The following is a 6,000-nucleotide window of genomic DNA, read 5'->3' as shown; positions in this document are numbered from 1 at the left end:
TAACAATCAGTCAGATTCATATAATATGTATTCTCATTTCTTTTATTGATTTTAATTTCTTTTCCTTTTGTAAGATTTGATATGTTTTCTGAAAGAGCTACGTATTTGTGATTTCATGTACATATATGTTTATTTTTTATATCAAATTCTATAAAGTTATGTACTCACTGAGTATAATTGCATGAATTCTATAGTAATTTAAATTGTATTTTTCTTAATTACTCGTAATGCATGTTAATTATAAGATGTAATAATGTTTTGAAAAGATGTGTCCCGCCGAGTTTGTTGCCGGTCCCATATTGGGATACCCTCCTCCAATTGAGGGGGGATTTAAATCTTCTCGGGGCAGAGGTGTACGGTTGGAGCCGGTAAAGGTTTATTTGACGTTCATAAGCGCATTGTAATATGCCTACTTGAATAAACAATTTTTTATCTTTATCTTTATCTTATCTTACAGATCAACCTAGCCCCAAACTAAACAAAGCTTGTACTATGGGTGCTAGGCGACGATATATATGCTTTTATATACATAGATTACAACCATGACTCAGGAACAAATATCTGTGTTAGTTATCACACAAATAAATGCCCTTACCGGGATTCGAATCCTGACCATCGGCTTCACAGGCACGGTCACTACCCACTAGGCCAGACCGGTCGTCGTCAACAATTTATGATTTAGATGTCATTCTGTTGTTAACCCTTTAACCACCAGAGTCTGATATATAAGACATTACATATCCAGCTCATTTCGCCACAGTCTGATAAATAAGACAAAGATCTGATTTGGTTTTTAGGGTTTCGTACCCAAAGGGTAAAACGGGACCCTATTACTAAGACTTCGCTGTCCGTCCGTCCGTCCGTCTGTCACCAGGCTGTATCTCACGAACCGTGATAGCTAGACAGTTGAAATTTTCACAGATGATGTATTTCTGTTGCCGCTATAACAACAAATACTAAAAACAGAATAAAATAAAGATTTAAATGGGGCTCCCATACAACAAACGTGATTTTTGACCAAAGTTAAGCAACGTCGGGAGAGGTCAGTACTTGGATGGGTGACCGTTTTCTTTTTGCTTTTTTTTGTTTTTTTTTTTGCATTATGGTACGGAACCCTTCTTGCGCGAGTCCGACTCGCACTTGCCCGGTTTATTACAACACATTTATAACTCCCGTAACTATGCCAACCTTACTCTGCGTGGTACAATTACTGTCGGTGGCGACACGAGCACGCTCGATCAAAAATTGCTGGCGGTTAAAAGGTTTGTACCTTCAAAATCTTCAAATTGGCCTACTATTCAGTAGGCACCTAGTGTGATGCTGTTAGTATTCTGTCCAAATATTGGGTACATCTAAGGTTTGCACGACGGATCCGAAATGTATGGGAAGATCCGCGGATCCGGATCCAGATCCGGATAATTTCATACATTTCGGATCCGGATTGCAAACCCTAGGTACATCCTAAATTAGGACCGCCTGTTGTTAAAAAGGGAACGGTTCTTGAAAATGGAATACATTATATGGATTTAGTCGACATTCGATTAGCATGAGGATGATTAATACGACCTTTCGCTGCTTAAATATTTTATTATGAAAATTTATTAATAAATGTGTAGGTTAAATACCTTTATGTCATATATATGTGTGCGCTAAACGTAAATAGACGATATATTATTTCAGCACACGGTCTAAAAAAGGAGAAAACTAATTTAAAAGACTTGACACAAAGAGAGAGAGAGAGAAGAGAGAGAGAGAGATAATTTTTATTTAACACCACAGCTTAGGGTTGAAATTGTTTATACCGATTCCGTTAACACCACTCCGCTGCACCGAAAATGTACGATTTCTGCTTATAAGTTGACATTGACATTGAATAGCTCGATGCTAAAAAGGGTCTCAACTCAGCATAGACAGGGAACCCTCCCCCCCTGCATAGGTTTGTATTTGACCCCCCCTGCAGCTACCTACTAAAGGTGTAGAAAAAAAACCGGGCAAGTGCGAGTCGGACTCGCGCACGAAGGGTTCCGTACCATAAAGCAAAAAAAAAACGGAAAAAAATGCAAAAAGAAAATGTTCACCCATCCAAGTACTGACCACGCCCGACGTTGCTTAACTTTGGTCAAAAATCACGTTTGCTGTATGGGAGCCCCACTTAAATCTTTATTTTATTCTGTTTTTAGTATTTGTTGTTACAGCGGCAACAGAAATACATCATCTGTGAAATTTTCAACTGTCTAGAAAAATTTCAACGGTTCGTGAGATACAGCCTGGTGACAGACAGACGGACAGACGGACGGACAGCGAAGTCTTAGTAATAGGGTCCCGTTTTACCCTTTGAGTACGGAACCCTAAAAAGAAAAAAAAAGAAGAGAAGAAGGTGTACGAGTAACCTACTCTAAATTATTTGAGCCCTCCTGTATAATCTTGTTTCACATAAATCAATCACCCTGTATTATACTCACACCTTTACCGCTCTTAATTTTTGAAGCCTGTCACTGTCAGGCTTTTAAATGAACTTCCCAAATTGATGAGCATTGTTTCTGCCTCGGCATTTCAGGGCCTAAGGCTTAGGGTGAATTTACAGGGCAGTTTAGGGAACTAGAGTTAGAATAGTCTTAGAAGGGGAAACTTTGATAATAATGTTGGTGTGATCTAAGATATTGTAAATAACTAAGTTCCTTGAAGACAGGATGAGGATTTAGGAAGGTTTGTAATTATTAAAGTAAGTAGGTATAAACTGAAATAAATGTCATATACTAAGAAAAAATTACCAAGGCCTCCAGTGCCCCAGGCTGGAATCGAACCAGCGTCCTCTGCTATCGCGGCAGGTGCCTGAGCCACTCGGCCACCGGGTCACAGAGACATTAGTCAAATTTACCAAGTATATGCACTTTTTACTGAAGGCTTGCGGCGCCCCCTAAGTAGGTATGTTTAGTATTCAACGCAGGGAACGAATTGAAATATGTTATTAAATACTTTCATTTGTTTTTTGTTAAGTAGACGCATTAATATCCTCCTGAGTCCCTGAGGCCTTTATAAAGGATTAAATCCAAATGGAATTTTGAATTAAAATGGAATATAAGAAGGTTCCAAATTAGAAACTGCAATAATGACAAGGGGGACTCAGGAGGATATAATATGATACTACTTCCGTCACTGAAGGGCTTTTTCTATACATATAAGTTTGACGTTTAAAATAACACTTGCACTGCGTGTGCTATCATAATCGTTGCATACTTATCTTGGTCTTACTCCAATTGTATAATTTTTGACAAAGCATTTCTGTATTTTTGACCTGTGCAATTATTAACTTTAACTAAAACTCACTATCTACCATGTTATACATTTTTCTAAATAGCTTCGTTCGATTGCGAGCTCGAATCAAAAACATTGTTCAGTTTCTGTAAAAGCAAGTTTAAACCCGATAATTTGCGACGTAACATTAAAGGATCAGCCATGTGTAGCGAAGCCACGTCTGCAAAACTGCGATAAGAGTGCATTCCAACTATTTTTCTTCGGTCAAGCACGCAGTAAGCTGAAAGCACAGACTAGTAAATATTTAAGACGGACAACATCCAAATAACACGCGTTCCTCGTGGTCTTTTTTACAATTTTTTCATCTTTAGCTTTATCTTTATGTATAAGATGTGTCGCCTTCTGTTTTCGTGATTCTAAATGAATAATTCTATGTTCGTTGTCGCTGCTAATTCTAAATATAATTAAATTAAAGTATAATTAAAGTGTATTACAATATTTTTCAAACTCAAAGGGTAGGATGACACCTGCCACCTCCATATAATTAATTTATAATATAAAAACGCCAAATCTCGCAAAATTGTATTGAAATTACATGTTCTTATTTAATGGCGTCATCTGGTTATAAGATTTAAAAAACCTTTTCTTATGGGCAAAAAAAATATATTTATGCCTTGAATCTTCTTCTTTGACACAGTGTTTTTCATGTTTTTCAGGCATATATATGTTTTAACATGTATGTTTTTACATTTTAGTTATTTGCACTGCTATTATTTATGATTTCAAAACGTTAAATTGGAAGTGACTAACCACTGTTATCTTGTAATCCTTTGCTCAGTAGGCGAACACTAGGCTCATAATAAATAAAAAAAAGTAATCTACAACTTTTACGACTCTGGCGTTGTCAGTCTGATTTATTTACTTAACTCTACTGAAAGTATGTAACGATAAAAATATTAAAAATGGAACTAGATATTTTGTCTGGGTACCTACATGACTTGCCCCATAAAGTTATAAGTCGCGACGCTATTATGCTACTCGTAGGGTCGGGTCGTGACCAATATAAACTTGAGAGGCTTACCTATATAAAATATTATGGTGCTAAGTAATAATATGGTTTTAACCGCCACATGTTATACTTTACATTGTTTCACCCCAGTGTACGTTACGTACAGTCAGCTGCAAGAGATAACTGATCCTCCTGTATAGAAATTTGTTTGCAGGGGGTTAGCTATATCTGTTAGTTTAGCTATACCTACGTACGCGTATAATAATTACTTATACAAACAGACGTATTCTACTTTTAACTATAGGATATGAATTCCATCCTTATCTAAACCAGATCGAATTCATATCCTATAATTTAAATTAGAATACGCCTGAAAGTGGAAAGTAGTAGTTAGGTAAACTAGGTACGTACTGGTTTCCGACGCGGTCCCAGTACAAATGTCATCTTGAAACTTAAGAGCCCTTCAACGTGCACACTAGCGCCACAGCTAAATAATCGTATTTATTTAAATTTAACGAAAGATATTGAAAAAAAGGGGCCGCTACGTACTGTATTGTGTACTTACGTACCTTTTGAATACATCAAACTAGTTTTTATGTTGCTGGATTCGTCGATCTAGGAACTTAAAACAAAAACGGCCGTTTTATCTTTGGACGCATAGATTGACAAATCCAGCAACATAAAAACTAGTTTGATATATTCAAAAGGTACTTAAATACACAATACAGTACGTAGCGGCCCCCTTTTTTCAATATCTTTAGTTAAATTTAAATAATCACGATTATTTAGCTGTGGCGCTAGTGTGCACGTTGAAGGGCTCTTAAGTCATTGTCAATATAGGTGACAGCAAGGTGTCATCTATTGGGCATTAACATGTCGAGTACGTTCGTTTACCTTAGTAAAGGTGACGTTTGGATGTGAATTGCAGTTGCATTACTGTTGCGACATTTCTGCAGCGGCGTAGAAGTTGCCTCTAACTAATCACAGGACTAGATATACCTCTTGTCATTGTATGTGCAAAGTTTCATTATAATCCAACACGTAGTTTTAAAATTAGAACGATACTCCGTTTGTATGGGAAGGTGAAATTCGGCCGAGCTTGCTGGGGACTCTTAAAAGTCAGTTCTAACGGAACACAAGGGGCCCGATTCGGATTTTGAAATAGACATCTATTAGATATATTTTAGACATCACCAAGATACGATAACGATATGTTTAAGACCTAACCTGACAAATTTGACATTTGCGCGATTCTGGAGATACTATTGAACGATTTCCACAGAATATGACTTAGAGATCCAATTCACATCTAATAGATATCTTACTCTATCTAACGTAAAAGTGACATTGGTTGCCCGAATTGCGCTGCAAATTGATATCTAAGCTATAACGTATCTAGAATGGATCTAGTACGTGTCGTCTCTTGTGAATATCTTGAAGTTCGAATACGGCAGAAGTTACCTATTTGTTTTACAACATCAACATTCATCATTGCAAGATGAAGGTCCAACCCGGCCAAGAGTCTTCTTAAGTCAAAGTTCTCAGACCTTAATTAGAACCCGGCAAGGGGTCATCCGGTCATCGCCTTTTAGGTCACAGAGGTCAAAGGAACCCTTGGGTATCGATTGACAGTTGATTTTTTATCTATTGGATGGGAGGGTACGTCCGTCATGTCATATAAAGTGACGTCGTAAGAACTATCTGAGTATGTTAGATATACCGGGTGTAGCTTGTAA

General features: G+C 37.2%; 1 protein-coding gene across 1 annotated transcript in view; it reads right to left on the bottom strand.

The window, feature by feature from the left end:
• Positions 1-227: 227 nt before the first annotated feature.
• Positions 228-6,000, bottom strand: part of LOC134670407 (UDP-xylose and UDP-N-acetylglucosamine transporter) — a 288,518-nt gene continuing 282,745 nt past the window's right edge. Inside the window, exon 3 of the transcript XR_010099052.1 lies at positions 228-439. The gene's annotated coding sequence lies outside the window, so the exon portion shown is untranslated. The remainder of the gene's footprint in view (positions 440-6,000) is intronic.

Source organism: Cydia fagiglandana, chromosome 13 (genome assembly GCF_963556715.1).
Source record: "Cydia fagiglandana chromosome 13, ilCydFagi1.1, whole genome shotgun sequence".
NCBI lineage: Eukaryota > Metazoa > Arthropoda > Insecta > Lepidoptera > Tortricidae > Cydia > Cydia fagiglandana.
The sequence above is the reverse complement of the archived record's forward strand: the minus strand, read 5'-3'. Positions and strand labels throughout refer to the sequence as shown.